Raw genomic sequence first — 16,050 nt, forward strand, 5'->3', positions numbered from 1 at the left:
GTGCACACGGATTGGCAGAGAGGCGGGACAGGGCTCGGAGATTGGAGTCCGCGGGTGTTTGTAAGATCATCGTTGGAGGCAAAGAGCGGCGGGGAAGATAGAATCCATCTCGAGGAGGCGGGGATAGGATGGGTACCTCCTACGGGTGGAGCGGCAGCGCTTCGGCTACCACCCCTCGGGGTCCTTTGCCTGGGGCGGGGACTTTGACTCGTCACAAAGGGCAGGCGGTGGCTTCCCGCCGAAATGGGGGCGGAGGCGAGGCGGGGCTGTGGCGTCGTGCGGTGAGTGACACCTGGACGCCACTGCGGCCCTGCGAAGGGGACGCCGAGGGCGTGGTCTCTGGAGCCCGAGAGTGGAGTGAGGGCTTCTACGAAGGTGGCTGAGGACAAGCTTGGGGCTGAAAAGTTCGGCCCCTGTAGAGATACTGGCTCTTAGCGAGAGGCCTTCCTGGAGACGTCCCTTTCCAGCGGCTTGCCACTGCCGTCCCTCTGCAGCTGCCTGGTGTGAGCTAAGTGCTAAGCCTGAACACCCCTTTTATGGGGCAATAAATGCCAGGTTTAGGAGGAGATGAAAAAAAGAAAGGCTGTATTAAGCACTTGGATGCAGAAATGTCTTGAATATCAAGCACCTATTTGTACACAAACTTTTTAATACATTGCCCGAGGTTACCAAATTTCATCATTAAAATGGTGAGGTTGTGTCAGACATGCACTCAGAAAGGGACAGAAGCAGAGAATACTCCCTGGTATAGAAAAACATCACTTATCAGTGAAGAAGAAAACATAAACGTTTTATTAAAGATCTGACTTGAGAATGGGTGGGTGTTCAAACCTGGTTTACACCCTCACATCCAGTCAAAACAAATGTGGATTCAGTGAGACTTGGTTTTCAGAGCAGTTGAGCTCCACTGCTTTCCTCTGGCAGTTAATACTGCTCCGTTGTTCTAAAACCAAATCTAAATTGTGGGTTGTTTTTTTTTTTTTTTCCAACATACTGTTCCATGCAGGGTGAAATCACATTTTTTTGTGCTGTATGGAAAAATAAATTAAAAAAAAAAAAGCTGTAAACATATAATAGCAGAACAAAAATTAAAATGAAGGGAAAACCCCCCAAAAAACAATCTTCCAGAGCAGTCCATATATTTGATTTATTTATTTCATATATATGACTCCATTTAATATTTTTTTAAATTTGTGATGTAGTTATTTGTAACTGAAAAACTCCCTGAGATTACTGTTTCTCAGTAGTTGTTGACCTGTGCATAATAGTTTAAAAAAAAAAAAAATCAACAACCAAAAGGCCCTAGGCAAGAGGGTGTGCAGAAGGGTGTGAAAATAATATTGGAGAGGAGATTAGAAATCGTGAGTAGGCGGAAATGGGAACAGAGATGTGGGCAGGGATTATGCGCTTTTCAAAGTGAGAACAAAGGACCTGGGTTTGATGCACTAAAAGGATGCGAAACCAAGAATTAGTCCTGAAATGGGGTTGACCTGGAATATGCTTTTGTTGGCGTTTGGAGTACAGTGCTGCAGAGGCACGAGAAGGAAATTGTGCAGGAGTAGGGAAATGCTTGTGCGAGTAGGGAAATGCTTGTGCTCCTATACTTGGCTGTGGTGAGGCCACAACTTCAATACTGTGTTCAATTCTGGGTTCCACAGTATAAGAAAGACATTGAGGTCCTGGAGGGCATCCAGAAAAGAGCAATGAGGCTAGTGAGGGGTTTGGAGGGCATTTCATATGAGGAGTGGCTGAGGGAACTGGAGTTGTTCAGTCTGGAGAAGAGAAAGCTAAAGGGAGATGTTACTGTTCTCTACAACTACCTGAAATGAGGTTGTAGTGAGGCCAGTGTTGGTCTCTTCTCCCGAGTAACTAGCAATAGGACAAGAAAATGCGCTGAAATTGTGCCAGGGAGGTTTCAACTGGATATTGGGAAAACTTTCTTTACTGAAAGAGTGGTGAGGCATTGGAACAGGCTGCTCAGGGAGGTGGAGTTGTTCAAGAAGTGCATAGATGTAGTGCTTCAGGATATAGTTGGGTGGTCATGATAGTTGGGTTGATGGTTGGGCTCAATGATCTTAAAGGTCTTTTCCAACCTTTACGATTCTATGATTACGATACTAGATGCTACAGTGACAACAACAGAAATTGATTAGTGATACATCTAAGAAAACAGAGGATGTTAATTATATTGTTAGCAGAAGTCAGCATGAGATGTGGACAGGAAAAAGTAGCAATAAAATATGTTCATTTCCTTTTATACCCAGGGTAATCTATATATGTTATCTTTCCAACAATATTAATGCAAGAGAGATTAATCAGGTAGTATCTGTAGACTATTTATAGACTTCCACTGCAGAAGCTGATGAGACTTTCAAAGCTTGAATGTCAGCACTGTGGAGATAAAGCAAAGCAGACAAATCTGTCTTTCACAATATAATATCACTCAACATCAAGGTGAGGTGAGGGCATGGGTGCGAGAAATCATCTGCAGTCATTCCTAGTAAAACAAAGGTTAAATATATTGGTAGAAGGGCTTTAGAAGCCTTGGACACATGATGTGGTCCTGATCAAAGTTATGTGACACACACACACATCTTACTAGCCACATTTTGAAAGCTCTTCAAGATTAGTGTGGAGTTCCCTTATAGTAGATTTTATGGAGAAATTAATACTGTGGGTTTTTTTCTTTTGGCTTACAGGCCACCTTACAACATTGGACTTGACTTAAGCTCTGGTGATAGTCTGCTGTTACTTTGTTCTCTGTGTTGTAAAGTGTCATATATTCAAAAGCAAAGACCCTATGGACTGCATAGATTTCACCAATGAATTCCCCAGCACATTTTATTGATTCTTCTATGGTATGCCAGTGGAAACTAAGGTTTGCCCTCCTTCAGTTTTCTGCTTTGCGTTCATCTCATATGACCTCATTCACTGGGAAAATGCATTCCTAGCACAAGGGAATTGTTTACTATAGAGTTGTTTTCTCAATGATTGTAGAACTAGAAATTGAGCTCTAATGTAATCATTGCTTTCCACATAAAGCAATACTTAATTAATCTGACTTTCATAAATAACTTCACAAAGTGTGTAATTTTAAAGAGTAAGCTGACCAATATCTGTGTATACCCTGAGGATGGGAAGGAAAAAGAATGGATAAAGCATGCTCATTGATTTGCTAATTAATCTTTAGAAGAGGCTTCAATAAAACAGTGATATGTTTAGAGAAGGAATACAAGTGAGATGAAAGTGGCCAAACCATAAGAGTTGCTGCAGCTGTGGTTTTCTGCTCCTTCAGTTTTGTTAAGTCCTTCAATAGACTTTTGCAATAATAATTGTGTGAATTGAGATTTTATAATATGAACCAAAGTATAGCAACTAAAGAATCAAAGTAGTCATTTAAACACAGGAACAAATTTGTGAATTGGTAATACACAGCACAAAGGGCTGGTATTACAAGTGTCCTTTTAGAATCATAGAATCAGTCAGGGTTGAAAGGGACCACAAGGATCAGCCAGTTCCAAACCCCTGTCATGGGCAGGGACACCTCACACTAGGTCAGGCTGGCCAGAGCCTCATCCAGCCTGGCCTTAAATACCTCCAGGCATGGGGCCTCAACCACCTCCCTGGACAACCCATTCCAGGCTCTCTCCACTCTCATGGTGAAGAACTTCTTCCTCACTTCCAGCCTGAATCTCCCCACTTCCAGCTTTGTTCCATTCCCCCTAGTCCTATCACTACTTGATATCCTAAAAAGTCCCTCCCCAGCTTTCTTGTAGGCCCCCTTCAGATACTGGAAGTCCATAAAAGATAAATGCTCCCAAAACACACTAGGTAGAATCAGAAGAAACATAGCTTGTTTTATGATGCCTTCAGGAGAATGGATGATGTTTCAGAAGAACAGGTAACAGGGTTGCAGCCTGTAGCCTCTCGAGTCACTTGTAGCATGCATCTACTCACCTCCTGAATTTTCTGCTTGTGTCTTCTGCATATTGGGAAGGTGAAGGAGAAACCAGGATCCATAGACTATACCATGAGAAAGCTGGAAACTTTTTGAAGTGATTTCCATCCAGCTTGTCCTACTGCATTTAGAAAAAGAAACAGCAGTGAGAGTCACTTCAATTCTTTCAGCCTGTCTTCATAGGAGAGGTTCTCCACTCCTCTGACCATCTCGGTTGCTGTCCTCTGAACCCACTCCAGCAGGTCCATGTCCCTCTTGTGTTGTGGGCCCCAGAGCAGGACACAATACTCCAGGTGAGGTCTCACCAGAGCAGAGTGGCAGAATCACCTCTCTTGACCTGCTGGCCATGCTTCTTTTAATGCAACCCACATTGTGATTTGCCTTCTGGGCTGCAAGCTCATGCCCAATTTCTCATTCACCTGTACCCCCAAGTCCTTTTCTGCAGGACTGCTCTCAATTTCATCATCCCCTGGCCTGTACTGATATCAAGGATTGCCCCGACCTAGGTGCAGGACCTTGCACTTTGAACCTCATGTTGTGGGAGACTGTGTCAAAGGCTTTACAAAAGTCCAGATAGATGACATCAGTTGTCTTCTCCTGTCCACTGATGTAGTTACACCACCATAGGACGTCACTAGGCGGGGTCAGGCAGGACTTGTCCTTAATGAAGCCATGCTGGCTGTCTCAAATCACCTTCTTGTGCTACTTCTACTTTTATAGTGAATTTTCCTGTGCATGTTCAATTGTGGTGGCCCAGCAGTGGATTCCTACGGACTGTGTGCAATGTAGTGGGATATGCAGCGAGGTGCTGGGCGTATTTTACAGCCTGTCATGGCTTCTGGGTTAAGTAAATAAAGACTTTGTTTCTGTGGCCTCTTCTAGTCAGACAACTGTTGTCAATAATGTCATGTGTGCTGTCTTGTAACATGGACTTCCATTGTAATCATCTGCTCAAACATTACTTTTTGAGGCAATAAGAACAACTGAGCACGGGTGCTCCTGTGTCCAGAAACAGAATTAACGTACAAAAAGCCTGTGTTCCCTTCTTACAGATGCTTAAAAGTTTCAGCACTGAGCCTTCCAGTGCAAAGGAAGGTTATGAAGACAGACGTTCCTTCTGTGCCCATTCCTGCCTGTGTTCAGCTTGCTCCCATGTGTTTTCCATGCCATCCAAGGAGAAAGAGGCTGCTCAGACTTCTCCCTCAACGCAAAATCCACAGCATCCCTAGGAATATTTAGCAACCTAAAGGCATCTCTTATGTCCCAGTGTGAACATCAAATTGTTCCAGTGTGAAGGCTGGTATAAGTAGATGTACCAAATGAAAAGAAACGTAGCTACTAAATGAAGTTGAGGAGCATCTTGGTACCAATTTTAATTTATGCCTTTTTAAATTAGACACTAAACACTTCCTTTTACTACTGGGTTGTCATTAATTTTATTTCAATAGATCTAGTACTCAATATGCAAAATAAACAGTCCAGTTACCTCTTTGGCATCAAATAAAAAATAATCATAACACATATAATTCACAATTAATGAGTTGTTATTTTTGGATGTTGATTTACCTTTTAAACATTAAACAGTGAAATAAGCTTGAAGAACAGCGTGAAGACAAAAATCTGATTCAAACTTTGCTTTCAGCATTTTTGTTTCCAGTACATTCATGCCAAAACAGCTGCAGAAGCCCTGGGAAACTAGGCAGGCAGCAGGGCTAAATATGTAGATGTCACCTGCTTTTGTATCACACAGTCAGTCACCAACACCTCCTCTGCTCCCAGGAAGCAGACTTGGTTCAACCTAAGCCCAGGCTGCCTACAAACACCATCTGCCTGTGTGCTGGCAACCTTGGGGATTGATTCTGCTGAAGCTTGTGGGCTACCAGCCCTTCTGCCTCAGTTCATCATGATCAGGACACCTGGAGGCTGTGAGAGACCTGGGCTCTGTCCCTTCTGCAAGCAAGCACCTATTGGATGTACTGAGCATGGCAGCATTGTAAATCTCTCTTGGGATAAGCCTGACAGCTCTCCATCAGAGAAAGCACCTAGTCAGGGCATTCTGGCCTGAACAGCACCCTGCAGTGCAAGGACAGTTGTATGATCTCTGCCCAGCAGGACGACCAAGTGCACAGGCTGATGTCAGTCTACAGGGGGCCCATGTCTGTCCTTGGGGAAGCAGAACCAGGCAGACAACTGGCATGTATTTCTGTTATGTATTTCTGCCACACAACATTAGTCACCATTTCTGTCCTCTGTAGACAACTGCAAGGGGCAGACGGTATGTTAGATGCTTTTATAATCAAATGCAGCAGACCTTATGTTCCTATTGGCTATTCCTCCTCAAGAGCTAAGGGATCAAGAAGGTTGGTTGACAGGAACCACCCATCTAGACTGCCACTATTCTAAAACCTGGAGCTTCACAAGAGTCCCAGAATTACTAACATGGGACTAACCTCTTGTAGCCATTAATGCTTATTTCTCAAGAAAGCTGTTAGATGCCACATCTATGGTTACTACAGAAAAAAGGGGAAAGCCTAGAAAAGAAAGCAAGTTAATTTGGAAGGATAAAAGGAAAAAGTTGTTTCCTTGGCCATAGAAGTGACTCTCACTGCTGTTTCTTTTTCTAAATGCAGTAGGACAAGCTGGATGGAAATCACTTCAAAAAGTTTCCAGCTTTCTCATGGTATAGTCTATAGATCCTGGTTTCTCCTTCACCTTCCCAATATGCAGAAGACACAACCATAAGATTCAGGAGGTGAGTAGATGCATACTACAAGTGACTCGAGAGGCTACAGGCTGCAACCCTGTTACCTGTTCTTCTGAAACATCATCCATTCTCCTGAAGGCATCTTAAAATGAGCCTGGAGAGGGGAAGGGTCTGGGGAGACCATACAGCTACGTTTCAGTGTCTGAAGGGGACCTACAGGAAGGCTGGGGAAGAACTGTTTAGAAAGGCCTGTAGTGATAGGAGGAGGGGCAATGGTTTTAAACGGTAGCAGGGGAGATTTAGGTTAGACATAAAAAGGAAGTTCTTCACAACGAGAGTGGCAAAATGCTGGAACAGGTTGTCCAGAGATGTGGTTGAGGCCCCATCCCTGAAGAAATTAAAGGTCAGACTTGCCCAGGCCCTGGGGAGCCTGATCTAGTTGGAGGTGTCCCTGCTTACTGCAGGAGTGTTAGACAAGATGACCTTTGAGGGTCCCTTCCAACCCAGTGCAATCTGTGAAAGTCTGGGGAAGTACACTGGTGAGTTTGAAAATGTAGTTGGCCAAAACTGCCTTTCTCTTAGGTTTAGTAAAGCAAGCGTGATTTTCTCTATTCTACCTTGCATTTTTTAAAAATTCCTAATGAAAAAATTACTGCTTGCCTAATAGCAGGCGTGCAGAAAGCTTCTACCTTGAAGGCCTTCATCCTAAAATTTGTCTGCAGAGCTATTCTTGCAGTTACAGTATTTCAAGATGTGAGACATACCAGTCTTCCCTGGAGATGCTTTAGCTTTCTGTGCCTTCCTCCTGCAGCCTTCCACTTCTCAGCACTGCAGTAGAGCCTTTCCTGCTTTGCCAGATGCTGAAGCTCCTATCCTGCCTCACAGTTCTCTGCGCTGGTGGCAGCTACTCCCTTTTCTCAGTGTCATAGGAAAAAGCTGAACTGGGAGTGCATGAAGCCAAGATCTGCTGACTGGATGGCACAAAGAAGTTGTGCTTCAACAGGGAACTTGTGCTTTGGGAGGATGGACGAGGAGAAGATGCCAATGATGTGCTTACAGTATCACAGTACATGAGAGGTTGGAAGGGGCCTCCAGAGATCATCAGGTCCAACCCCCCTGCCAAAGCAGGATCACCTAGGGTAGTCTGCACAGGAATGTGTCCATATTGGTTTTGAATGTGTCCAGAGGAGACTCCACAACCTCACTGGGCAGCTTGTTCCAGTGCTCTGTCTTCCTCACTGTAAAGAAGTTTCTCCTCATGTTGAGGTGAAATCTTCTATGTTCAAGCTTTTACCTATTGTTCCTTGTCTTATTATTGTGCACCACTGAAAAGAGATTGGCCCCCTCCACTTGACACCCACCCCTCAGTGGAGTGCTGCCTACCTCCCACTGGAAAACTGGATAAAGATAGAAAGGGAAGAGCCTTACAGGCCAAAGAAACCCCACTGACTCCTTGTTTAACAAACTGAGGGCAGTAAAATGAGGATTACCATGATTTCTTCTGTCCCTACCTGTCTAGGAAATCCACAGCTGCTGCAGCTTGCAGTTAGCATCTCTAGGCTCATGTTGTGATACTGCAACAGGCAAGCATTAATAGAGGATTTTATCTGTGGAAAAAAATAGCTCCTTGGTCACCCTATATTTTTAGATTTTGAAACAGTAGTTCTAGGTGGATAGCTGAGGAAGCCTTTCCTGGCTGTTTTGCATTAAGTCCTTCAGGAGTTACCATTGAAACTATCCCCTTGCTTGAGCAAAGTTTGTGTCATGTTTTGCCTTTGCTCAGAGGCACTCTTTCACCTACTACTGTCATTGCTACCTTCCTGTATATGTATCTTCAGGAATGCTTTCACTTTTTAGCCAGGTAGGGAGCTTTTTTATCATTACATTTTCAGCAACTTCTAGTCCATTTCTTTCACTTTAGCCAATTTCTGCATCAGCATCTTGATGGTAAAGTTGCTCCCACCAAGGCTGCTACTGCTATTTTTCCCAAACAGGCATAATTTTGTGCTTTATAGCATGCCTCTGGAAACATACCTCTAGGTAATCCAGAAATCTACATGAGTTTGCTCTGCTTTGGTATTAAGCTACCAGTTATACCACCTCAAGTCAAGCCATGTCTATTACAGGCACACTGACACGACACACTCATATTATTACAGAAGGCCAAATTAATGATTTTCAGTCTTGACAGACCTCTGGTTTCTCAAAAGTTACCTTTTGTAGGTGACCTTATTAGGTAGTTTCTCTGCTTGTAAAGCTACAGCATTGCTCTCCAGATCTTCATGCCTCTGCTTGAAAATGTTTCACCTTTCAAGAGCTTCCTGACCTACCCCACATTGCTGTGTGGGAGAGCTTCATACTCTTCCATTGCTCTTTGCTTTGTGGGCTGCACTCTTGAAAACACTCGAAGAACTGAAATTACCTCCATCCGGGTTTGTGCTAGGTTCTCTTTCAAAGTAATTCAGAGAACTCTGCTCAGTCTTTTTACATGACTTAAGTCTATTTCCAGTTCCAGGTAACACACTGGATATACACAGCACTGCCAAGAGGCTGGTGTTTATTTCTTGGATGCAATTACACAACAGCTGCCTTTGTTATCAGCCCCTGATAAATTATGCAGTTCACAGAAGTTGAGGTTATGCAATGGAAATTTAGAAGATCTCTTCTATATATCTTGGTTCTCCTCCTCTAACCGAAGAAACGAGTATAAAGTAGCTTGCTGAAAACAAGCAGTTCAACCATTTCTCCCCCTTGCATTACTGAGATACATCAGAATTACTTGCACTCCTCAAAGTCTGTCTCCATGCTCTAACAGCACAGCTAATTGCCATCCTGCTGTCAGCCAGCAGAAGGACAGCAGTACGGGTGGGCTCTGTCGCCTTGAAAGGAGAAAGGGAAAGCAGAGACACTCTTGTCAGCTTTCACTTTGCTGCATGTAAGCTTGCTTTGCTATAAACATTAGAGAAATACAGGAACATACAGAGCTTTGAAATAACATTTAAAAAGGAATCAGTGCCTTATCTTACACCTGGGGGGCGGGGGAGGATGGTGTGAAGGACAGAAGGTGAATCAGGCAAAACAAGAAAGCAAAATTAGAAAGATGAAGAAAAAAAGAAAAACTACTCAGAAGCAATAGGGAAGAGGCAGGCTTAGGCTGCGAGTTAACACTGCACATCAAAAGAAAACTAATCAAAACATTTTTCTTCTTTGAAGGAGCATTGTGCATTTCCAGTATCTATTGTGGTGAAGTGAGCACACTTTACATGAAAGAAAGTCCAAGAGAGTGAGCCTCATGGACACAAAACATGAAAACCATTTTATGCAGCTGACAACTAGGACAGAAACCCATAGGAGCCCCAGAGCATCAGCATTCCTAGCCTCATTCACCAGTGAATTTCCACCCTATGCCAGCTACAGAAATGTGAGGCACAAACCAGTGTTTGTCACTGAAATGTGTCTCTGTAGGTGCAGGTACTACATAATGAGCCTCAGACTGCCTAGGAAGACCACTGCCACTACACCCCCCCAAAAACAATCCACAAATGCTCCAAAATGTTTGATCCCTGCTGGGCTGAGCCCACCTAAACCTGGAACAAGCAGGTACATCACAGTGCTACAAGTGCTGGATGAAGGCAAGTTTGTAGTGACTACCTCTTGTGCATTTGGTGGTGTCACACAGGTACACACACCTTTTTGAGGTGTTTGTGGCTAACATATACCTATATGGATTTGCAGGTGCATCACAGCCCCCTGTGTGTCTTTGTATCTGTCCTGAATTCATAGAATGGTTTGGGTTGGAAGGGACCTTAAAGATCATCTAGGTACAACACCCCTGCCATGGACAGGGACCCCTTCCAGAAAGCCACGTTGCTCAGGGCCTCATCTAGCCTGATCTTGAACACCTTCAGAGAGAGGGCATCTACAACCTCCCTGGGCAACCTGTTCCACTGTCTCACCATCCTTACTGTAAAGAGTGTCTTTCTAATATCCAGTCCAGATCTGCCATCCCCAAAGCTTGAATCCATTCCCTCTTAAATTGTGATGGAACAGTGAACACGAAGGGCAGGTGGAAGATTTTAGGTTCTGTCAAGAGGCCCTGTGACTCCCACGGAAATTTGCTAGGCTGCAACTACATAGTGTTTGCTGTCAGACAGGCAAACCACCTCCTTGTTTCCATACCTAGAGTAGACACCTGCATCCTGGGCATGAGGTTTTCAGGCAGGGAAAAAACAAACTAAACTAAACAATTTTAAATTACAGAGACAGAATAAAGTTGGACACAAACACAGAAGTCCACATCAAGCAAAAGCAGGTGTAAAGATTAAAAAAACCCCAGTAACTGCATTCTGGGGAGGTTCTCCTCCCATCTACACTGTCCTGGGGAGACCACACCTGGAATACTCTATCCAGTTTTGGGCTCCCCAATTCAAGAGAGACAGGGATCTACTGGAGAGGGTATGAAGATGATTAAGGGACTGGAACATCTCTCTTGTGAAGAAAGACGAGAGAATAGGGACTGTTTAGCCTGGAGAAGAGAAGGCTGAGAAGGGACCTTATAATAATGTCTGTAAATATCTAGGGGTGGGTGTCAAAAGGAAGGGGACAGGCCCTTCTCAGTAGCACCTGGTAATAGGACAAGGAATAAAGGATATAAGATAGAACCCAGGAAGTTCCACCTCGACATGAGAAGAAACTTCTTTACTGCGAGGGTGATGAAGCACTGGAACAGGCTTCCCAAACAGGCTGTGGAGTCTCCTTGTCTGGAAACTTTCAAAGCCAATCTGGACATGTTCCTGTGTGGCCTGCCCTAGGTGATCCTGCTGTGGGAGAGGGGTGGGACCCAATGATCTCTGAAGGTCCCTTCCAATCCCTAACATTCTGTGATGCTGTGATTCCAGAATTATTGTTCAGTTGTGTACAGACCAATCCATGACTGTGATTAATTCATCAAAATATTACTAAAAGTCACAAGTGAGATCAGGCTCAGCCAGGCAGGAACATGAGCATTGCAAGTGGCATTTCAGATGGCACATTTCAAAACAGTAGTCAGGCTACTTCTCCAGATTTTCTAAAATCTTGCCTTAAAATATCTCACAGAACAAAAAAAAGCCTTGAGAAGTCAGAGCTCCCTGGCTACAGCCCATGGAGACTTCCAGGAGGGAAGGAGAAATGATTATTTGAATTCCTGTATATTTTTTTCTTCTAACTTTTTTTGGACAAACAATTCACTTGACTCTTCCAGGGCCCAAGACACAGCTCTAAGTAACTGTTCTCATTTGCCATTATATTTCATGTATGAGATGGTGATATTTATAGCAACTTTCTCAGTCCCTCCTGTAGCTGACTCGTTGCTGCTGAGGCACTGGCAGAGCAGTAGCAGAAGGTAACTAAAGCCAAGATTTTTGTAACAAATTACCTGTGGACAGTCCTTGGCTGACAGAGTGAGTCAGAGGAAATTATTGTTTATAGTTTACAGAACACATGTGACACAGAGCATGTTTGAAAGCTAAGTCCCTGCCTTGAATAGCTGAGATTTAAATTAGCTGAGGCAGCAGAGGAGGAGGGTAAGCAAAAGCAAGTCTTGGCAATTCATGGCACAGTGCCTGCTAATAGGTCACCAAACAGGAAAGAAACTCTGACTTCATTATCAACATCAGGCCTGTGTGCAGGTGTTGGTGACTTACTTCCTGGAGGTGTCTCAAAACACAACCAAGGTCTTTTTAGACAAGAACTGCATCATAGCAGGAGCTGTCACATTCTGTTTTCATGACTGATGATTGAGAAGTCCAAATAAATGAGCCCTAAAACCTCAAGTATGTCTGCAAAACACTGGCAGATTGTACATGTGCCATGTCCCATGCACATATGGTATGGACAGGTGGACTCTGCCATCCCTAAACTCTGTTCATGGGATGAAGGAAGTATCCTTGAGCACTCATTCATCAAGTTGAAGCCTCTTAGGTAGGATGAAGGATGCAAGGGTGAGTAAACAGAAAATGGCACAAAGCAGAGACCTAGTCAAAGGCTACTATCAGAAGGGCGTGTGTGTGTGTGTGTGTAGAGATAAGGGAGAGAGAGGAAGAATTGTAATTAGGTCACAGGGACCAAAAGACAGCAGGACAAGCTTATCTAATATCTGTACTGTCAGTACACAAATTCCAGCAGCACACGGGATGAATGAATAGTAAGAGTTCTTACACAGCTAATTATGACAGAGAATTTGTGGAATAATGTCACTAGATTAAAATATTGTTAATTAAAAGCTAAAGAAAAATAAAACAGGAAAACACTGGAGTAGGCCACAAAAACTACAACAAAAGCTACCCGCACAGAATAAAAGCAAGAATGTCTTTGTAAGAATTAAATACCTGTTGGAAAAGTGGTACAGTAGGAAACAAACAGTTCACCAAGGTCTTGCAATAGTTTATGTAAGTTACAGAAATGGCTTTAACCCAACCATGATTACTAGGATGAACCTGATTAAGACCAAAAACATGTATGGAAGCCAATCATGAAACCAGATTGTCATTTTGGGAGAAGATGACAAAATAGTAAAATAATGTTCTGGCATATTCCAACAAATTCAGAACTATTAGAAGCAGAAACCTCAAAAATAACATGAAAAAAAAATAGTCAGAATACATTCTTACTAGGAAGAACATTAAATAGACACAGAGTAGGTCAAAATGCCTGGCCGGAGAACATTCAGCAGTTTGTTTCTTTCAGCTGACAGAGAAAACTATGATCAGATACCCCTAAGAGACAGAAGTATGAACAAAAGCTGATTCAAGAGTATCTCCCCAAACTAGAGGTGTTCTGGCCCATTAACTAAAACAAAAGCATATTCAAAGACCAGCAGATACTTTGAAAAATAAACCAAAACAAATAACAAAGGAAACTTGTACATTTCCATTGTGCTAGAGAATGACAAAACAAAGCCAACAGGTAAATCCTCGAAGAAACAAGACTTTGAAATTTGAGATCAGTCAGGCAACAGAGGAAGAAAGACAACAATTTACTGAGCTTTCCTTACCCTCTGAGTATATGCTTTGAGATGTATACCACAAGCTCCAGGAAATCCAAAGTTTAATGTCAAGGTGAAGAAACTGTCTGTGAACGATGTAACTGCTTTCAATTGAAAAACTGCTTTCAGTTGAAAAACTACTTAGCTCACATGAAGGAAAACGACATTTTTTCATATTCCTGTTTACTCTGACTGCAATACTAAATTAAGAAAAAAAAGTATTTGAAGCTAACTAGCCAAAGACAAATCATACATCAGAACTTATGAAAAACTGTACAACTAATTCATCCAGTATTTATTATGTAAAGCAAATACAACCTTTCATAAATTCTTTATTTTCAATTAACACTGTAAAGAAAATAGTGATTTTGCAGGCCCCCCTCCCCCAGTTTGGCTGTCATATATTCTGTGATAACAGCAAATCAAAGGTTGTCCTTGTAGCAGCAATGTTTATTTGCAATGTATTTCTAAAAACAACTTTAAACATCAGACATTAATGCTTCTGTTCAAAATGTCATCCCATAACTGAGCAAACAGCAAAACGTTCATTTAAAACAGAGCATACTTTTTCCACTGTTAATGGTAAGAGATTACAGAATTAAGCTTATGGAAACCCATAGGAAAGAACAAAACCAAAAGTATTCCTGAGAATTTTAAGATTGCAGTAAAAAAAGGTCAAGTGGCAGGTACTTCAGAAAGTAGCCTCGAACCTCTGAGTGAGAGCCCTGCCAATATGTGGCTCACTTCTAAAGCATTCACAAGAGGCAGCTATGAAAAAGCAATCCTGTTGCAACAAGGATTAAGTTTACTAGCCACAGCTGTCTGCACCTACACTTGAATTCTTATTATCCCCCTGCCACACCCCAAAGGTCCACAAAAAGATTTACAGTTCACTGATTGACATTTACATCTTCCAAAGCAAGACAAAGGTAAAGCTGTATCTGAATCATTTTAGAAAGAGTCACAACAGTAAACGAAAGCTCAGCACCTTGCAGATCAAAGAAATTTTAAAGTAGTTTGCTTAGCTGTTCAAAACATAGAAACCAAAGTCTAAAAATAAAACCAAGCAGCAAATACGTGAATATAACATGGAAGAAATACTCAAAGAACATAGCTGATGTTGTACTGCAACATTTTACTTCATTTAAATACAGCAAATTTCCCCTGTCCCATGATTTATAAAGTACACAAAATATGTACATAAAGGAAACCAAAGCCCGTCAGGAGATGATCATCTATTTGTATATGTACATATACACACACAAAAATGTGCAATTTTTTTAAATGCAAGTTAAACAAAGCATATGCAGGACAGAGTTGAACAATAACAATGGAACACAGGAGTATTCTAGGTATCCTGATGATTTTTCATATGTACAGCCAGTGCAAACTTACAAGGCACAAACCTCAGTGCTTAGTGTTGTAAGTTAACATTCAGGCACATGTCAATTCTTAGTTCTTCAGAAAAAGATCACTGGAAGTGCTACTTCTATGCTAAAGTCCCAGCCTTCTCTTGAAGTTTAAGCACTAAATTGATGTAACCTATATGCAATAGTTATCAGTGGGCTTCTGAGTTAATTTGCCACTGGAAAGTCTGTATTTAAAACATCTGTGAAAGTCTCCTCGCATGTGAAAATATGCTATTTCCCAAAATACCTCCCCATACATTCTCTGAAGATTATCTGTACTTTGCCAGCCCTGACATGTGGAATCTTAGAGGTTATTACTAATGATCTTCTCTAACTTTAGTCAAACTCCTGCAGGAGGTAAATCCAGATTGGGGGAAAAAAATCAACCAGAAAAAACAAAACAAAACCCAACAAAAAACACACCCCCCAAAAAAGACCCCCAACCTCAACAGGCAGCAAAACATTCTGAGATACTTGCATTTAACAAACTTTTGCTAAACTGCATAGTTGCAGCGTATACTATCCAGAAAAGAGTTAAAAAGCTTGCTGTTTAAAGCAAAAATTTAACACAGCACAGTGGAAAAAGCCAAATAATAGTACCATCAGTATTTAAAGTACCACAAAGTACTGGCCCATGTAGTCTTATGCTCACAGTGTTTTCTTTCTTACTTTAAGAGCAAACCACACTTGCATTAGCGTATTTTGTTGTATTTTTCTACATGAAATGAGAGCAATTTATTCGTAGGCCGATTGACTGATACTGAAAACACCCAACAAAAAAGGGGGTTTTGAGCCTATTTGGCTTTTAAAACTCACTTTTATCCAGGTCTAGGAAAATACCTAAAATTGGACTATAGTAGACATTATGACATCACTTTGTCTCACCCTAAAATTGTGTTTTCATCTTATTTTTCAATAAAAGACATTTAATAGACATCTGAGCAAAACAGTACAT

This window comes from Indicator indicator, chromosome 6, assembly GCF_027791375.1.
Source record: "Indicator indicator isolate 239-I01 chromosome 6, UM_Iind_1.1, whole genome shotgun sequence".
NCBI classification, from domain to species: domain Eukaryota; kingdom Metazoa; phylum Chordata; class Aves; order Piciformes; family Indicatoridae; genus Indicator; species Indicator indicator.